At 37.2% G+C, this 23001-nt stretch overlaps 1 protein-coding gene across 45 annotated transcripts in view; it reads right to left on the bottom strand.

The window, feature by feature from the left end:
• NRCAM (neuronal cell adhesion molecule) overlaps window positions 1-23001 on the bottom strand; it is a 264004-nt gene that overhangs the window by 149156 nt on the left and 91847 nt on the right. For 2 of the 45 annotated variants that reach the window (XM_069462460.1, XM_069462450.1), the window contains exon 1: window positions 1605-1711. The exons of the other annotated variants lie outside the window; for them this stretch is intronic. The gene's annotated coding sequence lies outside the window, so the exon portion shown is untranslated. Of the gene's footprint in view, window positions 1-1604; window positions 1712-23001 lie in introns of those variants that run through there. 45 annotated transcript variants of the gene reach the window in all.

The raw sequence follows: 23001 nt of genomic DNA on the forward strand, positions 1-23001 counted from the left end.
ATTTCTCAAAAGAAACCAAGGGCAGGGAAAGCAGTACTGAGGGACAGGGCCTTGTTTTGAAGGAGAGGAAAAGAGGGAAGCATGAAACTCATGCATCAGTTTGCCCTGATTTCCACACTTCTCTTAACTGCACTCAGTTATTTTGGTATCTTTTCTCCCTTCTCTCTCACTCTCTTGCTTATTCCACTTTACAATCAAACAGTCTTTGATTTTATTTTTACTCTACCTAACACCAGCTGTTGCCAGAGCCTTCTTATTAAAAGGCTCAGTCCAAACAGTCTGATCATTAAAGCAAACATCTAGCACATGGAGCCAAGACAGCATTTTGGAAAGGGCACTGGTCTGAATGCCTGGGAGGGAATTCAGCTCTGCATGTTCCTGGCGGGGTAGCTTGGGGCACACTGCTCAGTCTCGCTAAGTCTCACTTATCTCATCTTTAAAATGTGGCTAATAAGATCTGCTCTCTCTGCAGAGGATGGTTAAGAGGATCAAACTACACAGTGCAAGCTGTAAAGCACTATATACAAACGTAAGTTATTTTTCCAGTGACTTTCATGCTAATTTGTTATTGTCCGTGGAAAATCTGAGCAAAAATGGAAAAATTGCCCTGTGAAAATACCAGAGTGTCTTTTAATATACTTGCTTCTTGTCTAGCTGTTAAAAAAAAAAGTCATGACGATGAATATTTTCTGGGGTAGTTCTAAAGATGCAAAACTTTAGTTTCAAGATATTAGCTTGGTTGCATTAGGTATAATCATGCTATGTTTCATTTCATGAGGTTCAAAAAACTGAGATTTTGAATATAATGTTACATATGGTCTAAAATTATTTCATGAACTAAAGCTAACAAATCCAATTATCATTTTTTTTTAAAGTGCCCCTAATCCAGCTTTTCTCGTCCTCTTGACCATTGAACTCTCTGGAATATAGGAGAATTAATACAGAAAACTTAGGGGAAACTTTCAAGTTAGTGCAGAGAGAATGAAAATACAACCTCTTTTTTTTAGGCACATGAGTAAAGTTTATGCTATACTTTGCACACAAAAAGTACTATAGCATCCTTAAAAACAATGGAAATGTAGAAAATAAGGGAGATAATGGGTTTAAGGTAATATAAAAATGGTCCATGAGACTATTAAGAGCAAATACCTACACAAAGAATGACAAAATATGCTAAAATTACATGTTAACACACCCTGTTCATATACCCTGATAGCAAACATAAACCTACAAGCACTTAATTTTTCTTTAAAATGTGTTCACATTTTTCTGCTAAAAATATTCGAACCAAATCTGACTGTCATTGATCTGCCAAAGCCCCTTTTAAGTGTTGAACAAGCTATGTGAAAGATAACTGATTTTTGGAACAAACTCCACCTTCCAGAATGGCACACTAAATCAAATCACATCAAATCAATGAACAGAGAACATACAACCTCAGACAAGCCTTTATGGGTGGAATACAATTCTAATTTTGGCTTCAGTTTTAAACAAATCATTAAAATGATACCTGAGAGGAGGAACAAAAATCAATCCAATCGGTCCCAGTAGCCAGGACTGTCAAACCTCACTTTCCTCCGCACATAAAGAAGCACAGATACTACCTTACAAATGAAGTTGTCTTACAGCTTTCCATTTCCTTCCAGTAGCAAAAGTAAAATCTTAACCAAAGTGCCCATCCCAGCACATTTCTGCAGATAAAAGCCCTGGCCAAGGGAACCCTGCTGTGTCTGGCCCATGTGCAGTAAAATGTTAAAGTCCTGCTCTCAACAACCAATCCGAAGCTGCTCAGACCTCCCAGGCCTCCCAGGGTGATCAGCCTGGCTTTGTGGCAATACAATGGGAGTTAAACATTTCCTCTATTTAGAAGCAAGAAAAATCTGTTTAGTTGCTCAAAATGATTTAACAAAACACACAATGGGTTGTGATAATAATACTGTTTTAAGAAAGTATCTGCCATACTTTTACATATGAGGGGGATGATGTAAGAGTGTTACATAGTTTCTTCTTTCTTTTTAAATCTAGTAGTAACTCGAAATAACATTTTAGAGTGCCTATCTGGCTGTTTAATTATTTTTTCTTTACGGCCTTTTTCTTTACTGGTTTGTTTATTTCAGCCTGAGAACCCACATCACATACATGTATAACCTGCCATCCATATGACTCACAACAGTCCTTTCTGAATTTTTTCTTTCATGATAACCTCAAAACTCTATTTGCTTCAATTAATTTAACGTAAGATCTTAGCAAAATAAATATTATAATTCTTAGTTTCTTTTCAGTTTCATCCCTCTTTGGAGCTTCTCTAGTACTCATTGTCATTAGTATTTACCTATCCAAGGTGGTTGTTACTATTCTTGTAAGCCAGATATTAGTGGTACATAAGTACACAAATAAAAATAACAAAGTCAGCTGGTATTTTCACTAGCGTGCTAAATACATTAGTATTATATTTCATGCTAAGAAGACCTAAAGAAAGCGATGGAAAGCATTCTAAAATGTATTATTTCCAGTAGGATCTCATTGTTGGAGTTGCCACAAATCCTTAAGCCACCTGTTTTTGCATGAACTTCTAATAATTACCTTTCAAGCTTTAAGGTTCTCCGGAAAAACTTCAAGAAAAGCAGATTTATAAGACATTCACCGGCTATGATTCAAGTTTAGAAAGTGTCCATTTACTATATATTCAATTAGTTATTCACTTCCTAAGAACAAACCTGAAAAACTGTTCCGTATTTATTACAGCAACTGTTGTGTGAACAAGGGTTGAATATATTTCTTTGAAGCTCTTTTCGGGATTTCTTAAAGACCTGCTTAGAATAATGCCTTTCTTCAAAAAAGCACAATCAACCTGTAACATAATCTCCTTCAAAAGCATATTGTGCGAGATCAACAAGGACCACAGCCACATGACCTCTGAAACCCAACCAAGTAGAGACATCGGAGAATCCTGACTGGGTCCTATCTCTGCACATCCACTTCTCTGCAGAATATGTCCCGATTATTTTTGAATTATGCTAATAGAAACCTGAAACATAGAAATAATTTTCTGATTTATTTTTTACTCTTTTAAAAGATAAAACAAGAAGAGGAGGAGAGCCTTTAAACTTATTTCCTCTTGGTTATGTATCTACTGGCATGTATATGTGTGATTAGTGCTGCCAGCTGCTAGAAAACAGGCAATAATCAGCTGCCGAGTCACTGATACAGCACACACTACTGATAACAGAAACCAGGCGAGAGAGTTATGATTCCTAGATCTTACCCCTTTCGGTATTTACCAATTGTCCATTTAAAGTGAATTTATAAAATTTAAATAAACAGTTCTATTGGAAAGAAGAACTTGCCCGTGTTTTTCTATTAATATGTTAACATAATCTTTTCTTTTCCTAGTCAGCTATTCCTACAGGTGCAAAAAAGGTTCACACACAAATGTGAAAGAAGGTTGTATTTTAAAAAATAGTATAAAAATGGGCTTTGAACTGTGATTGTGCTCTGAGCAGTAAGGACTAAAGGGAGGAAAGACGAGTCTGATTGTGCGGCTCGACTGACCGAGCCTAATCAGAACTGTCTCGGCACGCTGCTCCTCTACGGCCACAGACCCACTGAACACCAAATGCTTCTGCAGACTGATTCTGGCTCCCACTGCGCCTGTTACCTTGCAACAGTGGTTGCTCAGTGGGCTACTCTAAACATTTTTTTTGGTAAATATAGGTCCTGGATTTAACAGGCTCCTCAAAATTCACCATCAAATCTGTCATTTTATGGCAAGAACAGCTACTGTCCCACTACAAGAGGACCAGTGGGACTGCCATGCAGAAGGGGGCCCTTTGAACTAATTATTTGTCTTGCAATATATTTTTATTAAGAAAAGTTGAAGTCATGACAGCTTTTATTCCTTCCACAAAAGCAGCTTTGTCTTCAGTAATTGAATTTTGGAAATCTCATTTTAAACTCATCAGGTTATTAACTCTTATCATCTTGCTTAACACATTCTGAAACAGGTAATTCCATTTGGGGGGCCAGGCAAGGCAACTTATGGCACCAAAATGTACTTTGCTTTCTGTTTCCCATATTCAATCTCTCAAAGTGTGCAAACCTATCCATTTCTGATATGTATGTGATCTCCTACATGATATGACATGGTGCCCATTCTAATTTAAGTATATAAGAATAATTGATGTGATTTTTTTTAATAGATAAACGCCTTCATTTAAACCTAAACATATGTATCTATGTTTTGATTAAAATAGATATAATCAGAAATTTTCAGTTTTTAATAAAGTACTTTCTATACAAATTTTATAGTTTTATATATCATAATATACATGTAGAATATTCACCCTTGGTGCCTCAGTATACTTATCTGTAAAATGAGGATAATAGAGTATCTTCTTCAGAAAGCTGTCATGAGGATTAAATGAGTTAATATTCCTAAATCACTTGGAACAGTGTCTAGCACATAGTAGATGCTATATGACTGTTTCTTTTAACAAATAAAAATAAATCAGACACTATCTATGAATGAAAAGATGAGCAAATGATTCTTTCAGACAATCTTCCAGAATGAAAGAGTTACATAGTGAACTATTAGTTTACCTGCATATTTTATTTTTGCAATTATTTAGCAGGCCCTTATATTTCCCCAAGTTCACATTCACTGCCAGTTTTTTTCTGCAATGTTTTGTAGGTTCTCCTAGTACAGAAATGATGGATGCTTTTCTTTTGAAATTTTTTACAGGAAGAAAAAAGGGTGCCAACTAGCTGGTTGAACATGTGATAGAGTTTTGCAAAAGCATCCTATAAAGTAGGTGGGAAAAATGAAATAACCAAGAGTTTCTTTCCTGAAACACTGTGCTATACCCAAAAGCTCACAAGCGTCAAAGGGCGTGTTTCTCAAAGCTGAGATCTGCATAGTGGAGACAAGTGCCATGTCATTTGCTGAAAGTGCCCCTGGAGTCATCTGTTTCTGTAAATACTGTACAGAGATCCAGGAACCCCACAGATAATGTGATGGAACAGCAGACTGGCATCCTATTGCTTTTTCCTAATTTACTGATAGGCAAAATGCCAAAATTCTACAAAGGTATTGTAGAGCTGAGTTAAGGAGAGAGACTGAAGAAAAGTGTTTTGGAGATGAACTGGTACATTTTTAAACATTTCAAGAGAACAGCAGAGACTGGGTTTCTTTCTGAATCTGGGCACCATCAAAACACCAAGACTGAAATTTGTTTCTTTGTGAGGACTCAGAGACAGTCCTCTCACATTCATTAATTCTCTGCTCTTGCTTTCTTTTCTCCTTTCTTCAATCACCTTTTCCTTATCACTCCTGCCTCACCTTGATAAGAAAACATACAGATTTTACAAACCACTGCTTTAAAAAAAGAACTCTAGTATTGTTACAATTAAGAATAATTCTTTAAGAAAACTGTCCCTGGAAATGAAAGTAGTCAAAACACTGGATGCCTTTAACAAGAATACTGAAATGAACCAGAATTTTTTGTGCACTATATCTTTGTAACACTTTATATAGGATTTCTTTATGACTACTCATATGTGTATCAAGACAATGTAGACACAGGCTGTATCAATACAGTATGCATTTAATTTAAAACACATGTCTAAATACATTGCATTTAAAGTCTTCTTAGTGAGAATTATCTTTACATGAACATTTATCAGACAATAAAAGAATAGAATAGCAATGATGTAATCATAATTGAAATTTGGAAGGATATAACAACAGGAGATAGAAATGAGAAGAGAAAAAAGGAGGTTGTAAGGAATAGAAAACATAATCAGGATCAAACTATATAAGATTGCTATTTTACAGGTCAGAAAAGGTCAAATATTAGCAATTTAATATGGTTCAACCTAACTATTAATGCATCCCTGGGACTGCCCAGCTCCAGTAACGTCCAAATCATTTAACAGAAATACAGCCAGAGTTCCCAGAGCAAATAATTTCCATTTCTATCACTGGTTGTAAAACAAGATTAATTACCATTTTCTGGAAGTTTCGGTTGCTATAGCAACAACCTGCCAAACAGCCACACACTGCTGAAGTGCATTCAAGTGTTGAGGTAATTTTTTCTACTTCTTCCTCACTAGATATTTAAGTGTACACACACACACACACACACACACACACATATACACACTTTTCTGGAATCGGTCTCCCCTGAATATATCTCCAGCTAAGAATAGTTCATTCCTGTAAGTTCATTTTTTAAAAAATTACTTCTGACATCTAAAACTATTTGAATAATGCAGAAACAATTCATCCACAAAAATAAAATAGAAAGAGGTTGGATAATTCTACTTCAACAAAACTCACCAAAATCATGCTAGCTGGAAGAGATTTATTTATTTATTTATTTATTTATTTTATTTCATCTTATTGTTATGGGGGATACAGAATTGCAGGTTACATATGTTGCCCATGTACCGCCTTTCTCCCCAAGTCAGAGCTCCAGGCGTGTCTGTTCCCCAGATAGTGCGCGTTGCACCCATCATGTAGGTATATATCCCTCCCTTTCCCACCCCCCCTTCCCGAGTCAGCACCTTCAAGCGTTACCATTCCCCAAAGGGTGCGCAATGCACTCATTGGTAGGCATACACCCATCCCCTCCCTCCACCCCCCACCTCAGTCTGATATCCGATTGGTGTCGTTCCCAGATGTGTATTTAGGTGATGATCAGGGAAACCAATTTTCTGATGAGTACATGTGATGCTTGTTTTTCCATTCTTGGGATACTTCACTTAATATAATGGGTTCCAACTCTCTCCAGGAGAACCATAGAGATGTCGTATCTTCATTATTCCTTATAGCTGAGTAATATTCCATGGTATACATATACCACTGCTTACTAATCCAATCATGTATTGATGGGCATTTGGGTTGTTTCCACATCTTTGCTATTGTGAATTGTGCTACTATAAACATTCGGGTACATGTGTCTTTGTTACAGAATGACCTTTTTTCCTTTGGGTATATGCCCAATAATGGGATTGCTGGATCGAATGGCAGGTCTACTTGAATCTGTTTAAGATACCTCCATAATGCTTTCCACAGGGGTTGCACTAGTTTGCAGTCCCACCAGCAGTGTATGAGTGTTCCTGTCTCTCCATATCCACGTCAACATGTGTTGTTTTGGGTTTTTTTGATAAAGGCCATTCTCACTGGGGTTAAGTGATATCTCATTGTGGTTTTGATTTGCATTTCGAAGAGATTTTTTAAAATCAGATATTTTCTAATTTCAGATTTTTTAAAATCTATGACTCCAAATTGATTTTCCATGAGTCTTAAATTGTTCCAACTAAACAGGTCTATGATCCCAGCCCCAAACACGCAAAGCCTAATCTACCTCTATTTACTCTGTTTCCAGATGCCACTCTTGGAATGCACTCCTCACTCCTCTCCCTCTGTTTAAATCTCTCACTTCCATCAACACCAAAATCAAGTCCATTTGCCCCCATGACAATTTAGCTGAGGGACACAGCCCTCAGGGAGCTGCCCCTCTGCCCTCAGACCTTATCATCTAGCACTTACTATCTTAAATTTACTACCTTGTTTTGTAATTTAGCTTTTCAAAAATATTTTGAAATATTCCAAAAATATTCTCTTTTCTTTCCAACTCAAAATAGTATAAATTATGTCTGTAACTCTAACACCAAGCCCTGCACTTTGCACACAGCAGCTGTCTATTAACTGTTAGGCCAATCAGTGAGTGTCTGATAGGATACACGACTGTTTTCCTGCTTACGATTCTGCGTATGAACTTGCATATGATTTTGAGAAAACATGTTCATTAAAGTCAAATAGAACCATCTTCACCTTCTCACAGAGGGATGAGCATGAATAATTAGTTCTTGGCTACATGCCCTTCTCTCCATGTTGTCACTACTTGTTCTTCCATTTTTCCTGCCTTCCCTTTAATAGTCTTTCATGCATTCCGTCATTTCCACCAATTCATCTGTCATTATTTTTCTGTTTCCCCAGAACTGCCCTCTTCCTTAGTTATCTATCATGTACCACTTCCTTTTCAGCTCATTTCTGCAATATATTCATAAAGGGTCACAGTGGTTACCAGTTCAGGGTTCATATTCCATTTCTGTCTTTTACTAGTTTGTGACCTTAGACCTTTTGCCCCTTCAAAACTCATTTTATTCATTTTGCAAATGGTCATGATAGTGGTAACCTACATCACAGAGTCCCCAGGAAAAAAATATTACGATAATACAAAGCATTATCTCATTTATTATAGCAAATTCTTAATAATGTTAACTTTTAATAATCACCTTATAGCTCAATCTGCCTATTTTATAAATTCTTTATTTTAAAATCTTATCACTTCTCCCCATCACTCTTATTTTCCTACTACTTATCATATAAATTCTCTCCATCTTATCTTTCCTTTCTTTATTACTAATTGAAAAAGAAAACGGAAAACAAATGTAATTAATTAGTAAAAAAAATAATCCTATGAAATGACTAACAGAATAGAAAAACAAAACTGGCAGCAATTTTGCTTACCTGTGTCTCCTTTATCTAGGTCTCTCCATTAGCTTTTTTATTTCCAAGTTCATTGCAATTGCATACCTTCTATTTCATATACAGTCATGTACCACATGAGACGTTTCAGTCAACAGTAGACTGCATATGTGACAGTGGTCCCGTAAGATTATAATACTGTATTTTTACTGTACCTTTTCTATGTTTAGGTATGTGTAGATACACAAATATTACTACTGTGTTACAATTGCCTACAATGTTCAGTACAGTAACATGCCGTACAGGTTTGTAGCCTAGGAGCAGTAGGCTATACCATAAAGCCTAGTTGTGTAGTTGGCTATACCATCCAAGTTTGCATAAGTACACTCTGTGATGTTTGCACAATGAAATCACCCAGTGATGCATTTCTCAGAAAGTATCCCTGTCATAAGGGACCTATGACTGTATGTGTATACACACACACACACACACACACACACACACATTTTCTCATGCCTGAATAGCTTAAACATTTCCTTCATTCCTTTTATTCGCAACCATAGCCCTCAAATAGAATGTATGTTTTAGTTTGCATTTCTAAAGCCCACTACTGTCAAAGCCACTGTTTTTAAAGTAATAAAATATACATAGAAGAAATAAGAAAATGAAGAGATGTTCGCTATCTCTGGGAAAGAATAGGGGAGGTCCTTCTAGATGGGAAGAATAGGATGAGCACAGGTGGGGGGGGGTAGCAGAATCTGGCCCGATCAGGAAACAGAGCTGCTCAATACTGGGCTTTGTTGCTGTGATCAGCCTGGCAGGTAATGGGCATGACCAGGTCACAGTCCAGCCGGGGATGAGAAGGCTGACTGGGGGCATGGCCCACTGGACAGTGTATGTCTATGAGTGGCTCAGACACACCTGAAGGAGGGGACTGGCTACCAAACATCACCTTCCCCACCTGATTTCTTCAGGTTATTTTAAAATAAAAATAAAACAGTATCTAGTAATCAAGGAATAATAAAATGGATGCCCTCATATATTTAATATTTTATACAAGATGAGGAATGAAGAGACAAATTAGAAAATGGGGAAATTTGACCATTTTGCCATTTATATTAGTACATGGTTATATAATAAAAAGTGGCATTTATTGAACCCTTCCATCACTGTTTTAGGCATGTTTACATCTACTAACTAATTTAATCCTCACAATAACACTGTGATATATTTCCAATTACTATTGGCATTTTACAGAAGAGGACACTGAGGGTCAGAGGAGTTAAGTAACTTGCCTAAAGGCACACAGCACGAAAATTGTGGAGCTGGAATTTATTAGTGTACATACCTTAGTGTTAGTGTTGGTGGGCACTCTTTCTAACCACAAATATCATCACATCAGAATTTGCATTAAACCTCATGTTGACCATGCCATGCATATCATAATCATAGGCTTTATATAGCAACGATTGCTTCTGCTACTGATGTATTTTCCTGCACAGAACAGATAGGAGATTCCCTGTATTTTTCGTCAGAACATAAAAAGAAATAGAAGATAAGAAAATGAGAACTTCCCCTTCCAATTCGTCACCTGGTTGGTTCATATTCAGTGAATCTGTTTTGCCAGCTTCCTTTTTTTTTTTTTTTTTTTTTTTTTGAGTTTTCACTGCGAAGACAAGGGGCTGGCTGACTGCCAAGTAAGGGAGAGTAATTTTGAGAATCCTTGGGAGATCTCAGATTCAACTATTTTGATCTCTCTTCCATCCTTTAGATACAGAAAGTGCCTACCTGCTAATCTTACACAGAAGTCTCCAAAGACATGGCAACTTCTTTTGTCTCCCCAGAGCTATTATTAATTCCAGGTTAGTGGAGTGAAAAATGGTTTTTACTGGCTTTCAGATTTATTTTTTCATCCAGCTGAACCACAGAAATCTTACTGTTGCTATAAAATGACTGCACTGTGTCCTCCCATGCCTCAAATTACATTCCTGGGAAAGATCACAGCTCACACATAGGACAGATGCATGACTCAACATCTCTCTATTAACTGTCCACTGTTTCTCTTTGTTGTTTAATTCTTTCTTCCCCCTTTTTCAATTTTCCACAAGCAGCAGTAGGAGCTACCATCGACAGGGATTAATATTAAGAACGAAAGCATGTTTTCAATTACCTATCTTTAAATCAAAACACTAATTCTGAAAGTGCCTCTCCTATCTATTTGATTTGAAATGACCTTCCAGACAAATGTCACCCCACAGACCTGTCTTATTCTGTTCTATATAAATTGTTAGAGGTCCATGACCTCTGTTTTGTTCAAATGATCTCTCTCTAGTTCAAGGTTTTGCTGACCTTATTTTCTATAGTTAATTAGTCATATTTAAAAGGTTGTCTAATACCATCCAACTCATTTACATAACTGAGGCAGGCAAATCCACGATAGGACCTTAAGCTTCTTCCACCCGCCAAGTCCCCCTTCCCGGCTGTCTAATCCAATTTGATGCTTTTTGTGGTGGAGCTTCTGTTCCTTGGTATGTTTGCATCCATTTGTATGCACCAGAAGAATGGATGCAGTGTTTACAAAAATAAAATAATGAAAAGCACAGAAGTCTTTTAAATGGATGCAAACCAGAGAGATTAGCTGGTTTTAAATTATTTGTAGAAATTAACGCTAAAACTATTTCCCTTTTAAGCAATATTATATGTTGAAGTTTTTAAAAATCTTGGGTACCGATTGAAAATATATTAAATGTTATAAGACTATCCTGGTTTGCCTTCCCCACCCTAAGTATTGTGCTAGCCAATCACATAGTTTTACAGATTCTTCTAGGGTTCACTAGAAACTTTAAAATGTTCTAAATAATTTTATGAGGAAACCAACCTAAGTCTATGTAGACCCACTAATCGTAAGCTTTCTCATCATTCTGATATATCTTAAAAATTTTCCAGACACATTGTAAAATTCAAGTAAAGAACTGAATGTTTTTCTGCTGAGAAGTCCACCTAAAAAAAGTATTGAATGTAAAAATCATTTTTAGCTAAAAAATGACAAATTTCATATCTCTTAAATAATTACAAATAAATAACTACAATTAAATAAAATCTTCCTAAATTAAGAGATAATTTTAGTTAAAATAATTATATAAGATAGAAAATTCTTAAGAGGAGTTTTTGCAGTAAGTTACTAATAAGAATAAATGATAGTAAAAAATAAATATTTTCCATTATAGTGGAAAACTGGTTAAAACATCTGATATTTCCATAACTCATTTTTTGCTGCTATGAAAAATCATAGCACATATTACTCTCCTGGAGTGGCAGAGGTTCAGGTCAATTAACAATAAAATTCAAGTAACTACTCATATATACCATTCAGTACTACTGACATTTTGTCCCATTAAATACCTATTCCCTAAATATTTATTGAATGACTATTGTGTGAAATGTACCATTTTAGGGGCTATTGGATATAGAAAGAAATTTTATAGCAGGAAGAGTCATAGAAATTATTTAGCTTTTAATTTTCATTTTATAGTTGAGATAAAAAATCAAAATACACAGAGTCAATTGCCCAGTATGGGTAATAAAGTCTTAACCTTATTTCTAAACAAAAATACATTTTAGAAAATAGGGCATCATTCTGGCTGTCTTTAATTATATGAAGTCAGGGATAAAAGAGAGGGAGAAACCAAGAAGAAAGGCTTGCTTCTGACCTATCTAGAGAATAGGATTAGACTCAATCCATAGAAGTTTTAATGAAACAAATTAACAGGACCTGATGAAGAGGGAAGGAGAAATGTGAGCCCCTGATAGATTTTATATTTCATAAAAAAAATGGAATGAAGAGGTGAATTCAAATAGGAAATTTTATTTTACTGTGTATATTATATGTGGACATAAAAGAAGACTGGAATGAGAACATGATGTCTGGATTCCAGGTTCATCCATCAACCTTAGTGAGCTGTATAATGCAGGCAAATTACTTGACCCAGAAAGGTTTCTCAATTATTCAGTCAAATGTTGGACTAGGTAATCACAAAGATTAAATTTAGCACAAAATTTCCAAAATCTCATGGGAAAAGTTTTATCTCAAAATAAGGAAACCTACCTAGGTATTAAAATTGTTCAAAAATGACTCACACATGGTTATGTTTGAGTTTCTACAAGAGCAATTTATGCCTTGGGATTATTATTCTCAAAATCTTCTTGAATGCTGATCCACTGGGTCCCTGCTGTGAACTGATGTTTGTGTCCCCTCAAAATTCATATATTGAAGTTCTAATCCCAATAGTATTCAAGATGCAGCCTTTAGTAAGTAATTGATCATGATGGTGGAGCCTTCATGATGGGATTAATGCCCTTATAAGAAGAGACTTGAGAGAGATGATCTCTCTCTCCACCATATGATGATACAGCAAGAAGGTGGCCCTCTACAAACCAGGAATAGAGCCCTTACCAGGAACCCCATTGGCCAGCACCTTGATCTTTGACTTCCCAGCCTACAGAACTGTGAGGAATACATTTCTGTTGTTTAAACCACCCAGTTTATGGTATTTTGTTACAGCAGTCTGAGAAAACTAAGATAGTCCCCAAAGCTATCATATCTTGCAAGCTACACAAGTCCAGAAAAGCTAGAACAAGAGCTGTGTATGGCGGAACCCAGAAGTCGAAGCTGGGTAGCAGATAACAGCAGGCCATGCCAACTGCTGTGGGCTGTAGGAGCCACTGATGGACATTAAGTATGAGAAGATCCGATTTTTATTTAGAAAGATTTCTTTGATGGCTGTGTGGAGGATAGATTTGAAAAGTTGCTAGGGAGTCTAGCTATGGTGGTTCAGGTAAGAAATTATGCAGGCTTGAAGTCAGGCAGTGGGGGAGGAGAGGAGATAAAGGCTGTGGGATTTATTTAAGAGGCAGTGTGTCAACACGACTTAGGAGGAGTGGAAGGAATTTAGAGATATCACATCCAATCCTTTATTTTACGGGTGAGGAAACTGAAGGCTAGACAGGTTAATTTACTTGTTTAGGAACCTAAATTTAACTAGTGGCAGAACTAAGACTATTATTTGAGTCTCTCGACTTCCAGGGCTCTTTTTTTCTCCTAAAGCAGTATGCTTATTTTACACATTAAAAAATTTTTCATGTAAAAGAGGTATAGTAACCAGTATTCATTTTCTTCATTATTAAACACATATGTATAGACTAAGTATTTTGTCACCACACATTAATCCATATTTCTACTCACTACATAGTTAATATAACTATTAATAGCTGGTTAATTCCATTAGGTTGATTTAAAAAAATAATAATTCACAACTTTATTTTGAGATTTAAACAATCTTTTCTCTCACCTCCTGCTCTGCTGTAAATAGAAGACAAAAAGTACTGGCTTTGATATCATCTCTTGCAATGATGGTGTTTTTCTGGCCAGTTTTCATGAGATTTGGGAAGATTGAGTGATGGAGCAGGGGTACAGGCAGATTCTAACACCCAGAGCTTGCTGTCCAATTCAGTAGCACTTGAAATGAAGTTAGTTCATGTTAAAACATGCTGCATGATTATATATATTGTGGGTTTTTAAGATTTAGTAGGAAAAAACAGAATGAGTGATCTCATTAATTGTTTAATATTGATTATATGTTGAAATAACATTTTGGATTTATTGGGCTAAACAATAAATACAACATATTTAAATTAATTTCACCTGTTTCTTTTTACTTGTTAAAAATGTGGTTACTAGAAGATTTAAAATTACATATGTGGCTCATTATAAATTAGACTGTGCTACTCTAGACATTTACAACACATGTTGAGGAAGTAAGGCACTCATACATAACATCATAGCTGCCAGGAGCAGCGTAAGAGGCTAGGGAGAAAAAATCTGTCTAGGCTAGTAGGGAATCAGGCCGCAATCTTCTAAAGGCTGAGAAAGAAAAACCCCAGTTAAATAAAGTCCTGGCTTCCATCTCAAATTCTGAATGAGAACATCCTGAGCATTTGATCCAAAAGAACCTTCTTAGGATATATATTCCTCAACTGACCCTCAATCCTCAAACCCTGCAAATTCATGGGTTGAAGTAGTATTTTGCTAACTCAAAGGGATCCAGGATATTCCTGATGAGGGGTTCCTTTAAGTCAAAAACTTTTGCTTATGAGGATAGAGCCTAGCAGAAAGTTTTGAGCAGCTTCCAAAAATGTGAGGAATGCCTCAAGGCTGATGTGCACGGGGCGCTGTCCTCGGTACTGAGACCTCTGTCTTTGGTTGGTTCAGCCTTGGTTCCCTGTGCTGGTGAGTGGAACCCCTCCACCTTGGGCCTGTACTGCTTTCTTTGCTCTGCCCAAACTCACCTCCTCCCCATCCCCTGTGAATGTCCCAGTCACTGCGCTCACCACGCTCTATGACTATATGTTTATACACTCATCTCTCCCACCGGATTGAGCACCTTGAGGCTAGGGACAATATTGTACATTCCTCTTTGTACCCCAGATACAAAGGTTGCTATGAAGTAATTTCAATAAATAAACAAATGTTTACCTAAGACCTGTAACTGTGCTACTTTGTGATCTGCTATATCTCCTCTGCTGGGCTGCACCAAGCATAGAGAAGGATTTGGGGAAAAGATTTAAGATGTAATTTTTTTGGTAGGCAGAGATTGTGTGTGTGTGTGTGAATATGTGTGTGAAGACACAATGGACAATGTCAGAAGAGGGAAAGTGTGAGAGCAAAAACCCATAAGGCAAGTTCAGCACATGACAAGCTCTGTTAGTTTGATGCTGGGGGTGAGAGAGAAGTGAGAAATAAGCCTTATCTGGCAACTAAGGAGATTGGTTGTTATCCCTAGGCAAGGAACAAGCATCTCAGAGAGATTTTATTTAGAGGACTAACAGGATAAAAGGAGTATTTTAGGGAACAGTGAGCTGTGGGAGAGAGGATCAAGACAAAAATAGCATTTCAAAAGTTATTAGGAGAATAAATGAAGGGAAAAGTCTCCTTGTGCTTGATTTTTGGGGTGGAATTTACAGATTTTTTTTTTATTTCAGAATATTATGAGGGTACAAATGTTTTGGTTACATGGATTGCTTTTGTACTGCTTGAGTCAAAGTTATAAGTGTGCCCATCACCCAAATAGTGATCATTGTACCTATTGGGTATGATTTCACCCATCCCCTCTTCTTGCCTCCCCCATGCTGGATTTCCAATGAGGTTTTTTTTTGAGACAGAGTCTCGCTCTGTTGCCCGGGCTGGAGTGAGTGCTGTGGTGTCAGCCTAGCTCACAGCAACCTCAAACTCCTGGGCTTAAGCAATCCTACTGCCTCAGCCTCCTGAGTAGCTGGGACTACATGAGTGTGCCACCATGCCCAGCTAATTTTTTCTATATATGTTTTTAGTTGGCCAGATAATTTCTTTCTATTTTTAGTAGAGACGGGGTCTTGCTCTTGCTCAGGCTGGTCTTGAACTCCTGACCTCGAGCGATCCACCCGCCTTAGCCTCCCAGGGTGCTAGGATTACAGGAATGAGCCACCGCGCCTGGCCTCCATTGAGTTTTACTTCCATCTGTGCACATGAGTGCTGATCAGCTAGTTCCAGTTTAACAGTGAGTACATGTAGTGTTTGTTTTACCACTCTTCAGATACTTCACTTAGGATAATGGTCTCTAGGTCCATCTAAATTGTTGTAAAATATATTAATTCATTTTTTTATGGATGAGTAGTATTCCATGGTGTGTATATGTGTGTGTCTGTGTGTGTATATATATATTTATATTTATATCTCACATTTTGTTAATCCACTTATGAATTGATGGGAACTTGGGTTGATTTCACATCTTTGCAATTGTGAATTGTGCTGCAATAAACATTGGAATTAGAAAGGAAAGTCTTTAAGGGCAGCCAAGGAATGTGTGAGCCATCAAGATGGAAGGGATGTATTGGCAATACAGGATTTGGGGAAGTTTTGCTATGTCATGGGCTATACAAAATCTCTATGCACAAAAATCTAAATACAATCTACATTATTTTTCAGGGATTTCACAAGTGGGTTGATGAGCAATTGAATGTGACTCTACAGCCGCCTAGAGACTGGCCAAAGATAGCACTGACCTACGAGGTTTTAGGTTGGTTGCATTTTATTTTTATTATTGCTCTGAGCCTCTTGGCACTTTTGACTTTGTGCATATTTAAGTCACTATCCTTGTTATTGCTCTTTAAATTTGTACTAGTTATTAACTTTTAAATCTTGCTCTTAGTCAATGATCCCATCTATTTTTAGATCTTATTTGCTATAATGTATATTTCACCCTTTAATTATTAATGGTTGGATACCACTTTGCATGAATAGGAAGCACTGCCACTCACCAGAAGACATTTCTTACTGTGATATCTGTACTTCCCTGCTCTGAGCCATGACAGTCTCTTACCTGCATTATTACACCAGCTTCCTCACCCATCGCCCTGTTTCTACTCTTATCTCACATACAGAAGTCACAATGATTGTTTAGAACAAAAACAGAGCATCCATACTGTTCAAAACTCTCTACTAGCTTCTCATCATATTCAAAACAAATTCCAAATTCCTTGCCATCACTATGAGGTTCCTACACAATTGAGCCTTTGTCTACGTGACCAAAGGTATTCCCTGCCATCTTCCCCATTGGTGATTCTGCTTCACCTATAATGGCTCATTTAGTTCCCTGAACCTATCAAGTTCTCTCCCATCTCAGGGCCTTTACAGTTGCCCCCTCCACTGGAGACCCTTCCCTAAGATATAGCTATGCTTCAGTCCTCCACATTCAAGTTTCTGCTCAAATGTCACTTTCTCAAATGCTACCTTGCTAACCTCCCACCTCCCACCACACTCTCTGAAATGGTATTCCTGCCCCCATGTCCACAACCTTACTCAGCTTTACTTCGTTTATGGGGTTTATTGTAATTTAACTTTACTGTTCAATAATCTTAAGATGCTCATTGTAACAGACACTGTTGGTGTTCCTCGAGTATCCCCTTGGCATTCATGCTTCTGGGCACACTGATGGCTTCTGACTGCAAGCACCTGTGACCCTCCACCTACGAGGTTTCCCTGAGTGCTCAGCCTACATCAGAGCAGGCCTGAAGAACTGGGAGTTGACACATTAGCTCAGCTGACATCTCAGCCAATGACCAATGGAAATTGGTAGATAAATATCCACTTGGGTAGGACAACACTAAGACCCCCAAATAGGATATATGCTTCATACAAAAGCTTGTCTGTTTTTTGTCTTTATTCTCTGGTATGTCCCTGGTATACTGAACAGTGCCTAGCACAGAACAGATGTTCCATAAAAACACTCAATCAAGTGTGGAATTGAGGGGTGCTATGGTTTGAATGTGTCCCCCAAAATTCATGTGTTGAAAACTTAATCCCCAATGTAACAAAGTTGAGAGGTGGGATCTTTAAGAGGTGATTAGGTGAATAGATTAAAGCCATTATTGTGGGAGTGGGTTCCTGATAAAAGGATGAGTGCAGCCCCTTCCTCTCTTGCTCTTCTGCCTTTGCCGTGGGATGATGCAGCAAGAAGGCTCTCACCAGATGCAGGCCCCTTGACCTTGGATTTCCCAGCCTCCAGAACTGTAGGATATAAATATTTGTTCTTTATAAATTACCCAGTCTCAGGTATTCTATTATAGCAGCATCAAACAGACTAAGACAAGGGGATGGTATCACCTCTCTTCAAGAGCCACATTAAGGTCCCTTACAGAATAGTCTAACTTTGGCTGATGCAGTGGCTCATGCCTGTAATCCCAGCACTTTGAGAAGCTGAGGCAGGAGCTTCACTTGAGGCCCGGAGTTCGAAACCACCCTGGGCAACAGAGTGAGACGCCATCCTACAAAAAATTTTTTAAAAATTAGCTGGACATGGTGGTATATCCCTGTAGTTCTACATACTCGGGAGGATCACTTGAGACCAGGACTTCGAGGTTACAGTGAACTATGAGCTCACAACTGCACCTGAGCATGACAAGAGGGTGACTTTGTCTCTATAAAAAAATAGAATAGCCTATGAACTGTGGGAGACCCGAGGCAACACTGGCAGATGCAAGAAGCAACATCACCATTGAATTGATTGGATCAGGCTCTCTCTATTGAGTATAAAATTTTGGACAGACTTTGGGATACCTAAGACCTCATATTTGTTTCACTGTATTTTTTTTTTTTTTTTTTGATAACTCAGAAGGAGGCGTGAACCCACAGAGGGAAATATTGGACTTACTGCTATTATGACAAGCTTAAATAATTAACTAAGGATTTATTGAGATGAAATAGGAAATGTAACTCAAGATTGTGGACAGGTCATACTGGTTACTTTTTTTAGTTTTTTATTAAGCTAGCTAAGGATATTTTGGGAACAAGATGAAATACAAGTTTAACAAAAGAAAATATTTGTCTTTTTGTATTTCCAGTGCAAACACCGCAGTGCAATTATGTGGATTGTATAGACCCATTAGTCATCCATAGTGAGGCTACTAAAAGACAATCTCACGGAAAGCAGAGACAGCTGTGCCACTGCCCCCAGAGTGCCTTAGGGCCTCAGGGACCCTTCTCAAAGCAGAGATTAAAAGACCACTCACTCCCTGGCTACAGAGTCATTAGTGCTTGAGTGGCACTAATAACAAAACCACCATTATACAAATTATATTATTTGTAAGAATGCTCTGTCCTCTAAGAATTTACCTGATACAACTTATTTCTACACAGGTCAACAAAAGCCTACAAACTTAGGTTGCCAAACACTCAAAATTGTGAATTTTGCTAACCTGGAATGCAAGATGTGGCATCCTATTGTCAAATCCCTGGACTCCATCAGTCCATTAAAATAATGAGAATTGTGATGTTTCCTTAGCAATATTAAGAGCATCTTAATTACTTAATCTCCAGTGAGTGGCATACATATACATTTTATGCATAATATAATCAAACAGCTATGGAAGAGTGTTCTGTGTTAAAGTCAAAGAGATTTTTCCTCCAATGTGACACCTAGTTGGCCACCACTAGAAGAACTACTGAAGAAAGTAAGTGTAGAGGTTCAGGTTTGCCTGGATGTCAGAAAGGCTGTTCTGCCTGTGAGATAAGTTTTTTATTTACAGTTCTATGGAGAAAATAGATTTTTCATGTGACATTCTTGTGAGTTTCCATATAAAATGAATATTTTTATAAAAATTAATAAATTAATAAAAAAGGAATATTTTTATATATTTGGCAAAATTTTTACTGACAATGTTTTGATAAGTACCAATAGAATAATGGTGGCTAATTTTTACCAAAAATCAACTTTTGTTACCTCTTGGGGGAAAAATCTATTCATTGCCTAAACATTCTGATTTGAGTAAATAGTATGATTCAGTTGTTCAAATCATAAAGCTAGGAGTCATCCTGAATTATTCTCTTTTCCCAAAACCGTTTCTCTATAGTAGCCATAAACATTATAGAATGTAAGTTTGGAAAAACCTTAGCATTCACCCATTCATTTAATCCACCAGCAAACCCCACTGATTATGCCTCCAAAACATATTCCAAATCCACCCATTTCTCTGAGCCTGCTACTGCCAGCTTAGTCTAAGCCTCTACAGTCTATTGCCTTGAAGATTGTAACAACTTCCCAGCTGCTTCCACTGCTTCTAGATGGCATCCTACAGCCTTTTCCACACTGAGCACCAGAGTGAGCTCTTTAAAATATAAGCCAGGTCATGCCACTTCCATCCTGGAAACCCTTCACTTACTTTCCATTTTTCTTTTGTATGATCTATATCTGTCCCTTGCTCCTAAAATGTAAACTTCATGAAAACAAGGACCTCTTTGGTCTTGTTTTCTACTATATTCTGAGCTCCTAGAGCACATGGCAGGTGTGCAATAATTCCTTCTTGAAAGAATGAATGAATAAATTAATGAGTGAGCTTTTCACCATGTGCTAGGCACTGTGCAAAGCACTTTACAAGCAATATTGCTTTTGATCCCTGGCAGCTATACAAGATAGGGACTGGTATTATCTCCACTGTACAGAATAAAACTGGGTTCATAGACTAGTAAGTGGCTGACTTGTAAAAACCCAACAAGTACAACCACATAACTCCATTTCCAACGTACGATGCTGGACTGGTTATTTAATGCTTTATTAATTTCAGTTTTCTCTCCTGAGGAATAAGTACCAGGTACACATCCTTCCCAAAGTCATATAAATCAGAGAATCCTTAAAAATACGTCACAGAATCATAGAGCGACAAGTTACTTTAGACAACCTTCAAGTCTCCTAATTCCACCATATATTGCTAAATGAAATACCCAACAATGCATAAAAAAGTATAAATATAAAATGGGGTTCCCAGGAAATATATGAATGGTTCAACATTAGAAAACATAGTGAAGTAATTCACCATACCAAAAGATTAAAGGAGAAAAACTATAGGCTCATCTCATTAAGTGCATAAAATATTCAATAAAATTCCATACTCATTCAAGATAAAGCTTTTAGAAGACCAGAAATAGAAGAAAACGTCCTTAATCTAATAAGAGGTTATCAAAAACTTATAGTAAATACAGTTTATACTGACATGTTCGAATCAAGAACAGGACAAGGATGCCCATTATCACCACTTCTACTCAGGTAGATAAAAGGAATGACAGGTAGAAATAATCAAATTAAGAGTTAGTAGAAATCAGCAATATTTACAGATAATACAATTAGCTGCAAAGAAAACTCAAGAGTATCTACACACATATTGACAGAATCCAGAGAGATTTCAGCAATTTTGTTGGATATAAGAACAACATAAAAAAGCAATATCATTTCTGTATGCCAGTAACGAACTTTTAACAATGGAAATTAAAATAACATAACACAACTCAAGTACCCATCAATACATAAGTGGATTAATAAAATGTGCTATACGTATACCATGGAGTTCTATTCAGCCACAAAAAACAACGGTGATCTAGCACCTCTTATATTATCCTGGATACAGCTGGAGCCCATCCTTCGAAGTGAAATATCACAAGAATGGAAAAACAAGCATCTCTAGGGAGGAGCGTAAGTTTGAAGAGAACGTGGACAACAAAGGTGAAGAACTTTTGTTTCTTTTCTATATAATTATAGATTAAATTTTTTTATATAATGAGAACACATTTACATATTATCTGAGTAATATATGAACCAAAGTGTTATGAAAAATTCTGGGTGATTTATAAAGTAATCAGCTAGAAACCCAACTGTAAGGAGGAAAAATGATGTATATAGTAGTCCCCCCTTATCCACAGTTTTGATTTCTGAGGTTTCAGTTATACACAGGCAACTATAGTCCAGAAATATTACATGGAAAATCCTATAAGCAAATGATCTATAGGTTTAAATTGAGAGGCCATTCTGAGTGGTGTGATGAAATTTCTCCTTGACTTGCTCCACCCACGCAGAGGTGAGTCATCCCTCTGTCCAGTAAAGCCATAGGGTAGACTCTACCTGCACGCTAGTCATCAGCATCATCTGCTCTTGACATCCAACCACCAACATCGTCATGACTCGATTATCCAAGATCACCGGAAGCAGATGATCCTCCTTGTGATGTATTATCAGATGGTCAATCGTAACCTAATGCTACTTCACAATGCCTGCATCATTCACCCTACTTCGTCTCATTATGTAGGCATTTTATCATTTTGCATCATCAGAAGAGTGCGCACAGTACAGTGAGATATTTTGAGAGGGAGAGAGAGAAAGCCCATGTTCACGTAACTTTTACTACAGTATATTTTATAATTGCTTTATTTTATCATTAGTTGTTGTTAATCTCTTACTGTGCCTAATTTATAAATTAAACTTTATTATAGGTATTTATGTATAGGAAAAATATAGTATATATAGGCTGCGGTATATCTGCAGTTTCAGACATCCACTGGGGGTTCTTATTAATAGAATGTATCCCCGGCAGATAAAGGAGGATTACTGTACTGCCTTTTTACAAGTGTCCCAATGGCAAAATGCTACATGGCTGTGGTCTAAAAATCTGTTTAACCAGGAGCTGCAAAAAAAAAAAAAGCTTTTTAAAAAAATAATTATAGCCTGACAAAATATAGCTATATAGGCCAAAGAGGAGCCACAGGGCTTGACTTAGATTACTTTATAAATCATATGCATACACAGTGAATTAGAGCTTCACAGAGGTTGACTATTCCTGAGTCAGGAAGGGATCTCAGTCCAGTCTGCAGCTCCTACAAAACACTCTGCCATACTGCAGCATCACTATTTTGGTGACTCATCATCACTCTAGACAGGAAATGATGTGCTATGGACTGAATGTTGGTGTTCCCCAAAAATTCATATGTTGAAACCCTAATCCCCAATGTGATGGTATTTGGAGATGGGGCCTTTGGGAGGGAGGTATTTAGGTCATGGAGCCCTCATGATGGAATTAGTGTCCTTATAAGAAGAGACACAAGAGATCTTGCTTTCTTTCTCTCTATTCTCTGCCAGGTGAGAATACAACTG

Source organism: Eulemur rufifrons, chromosome 29, assembly GCF_041146395.1.
Source record: "Eulemur rufifrons isolate Redbay chromosome 29, OSU_ERuf_1, whole genome shotgun sequence".
Lineage (NCBI taxonomy): Eukaryota > Metazoa > Chordata > Mammalia > Primates > Lemuridae > Eulemur > Eulemur rufifrons.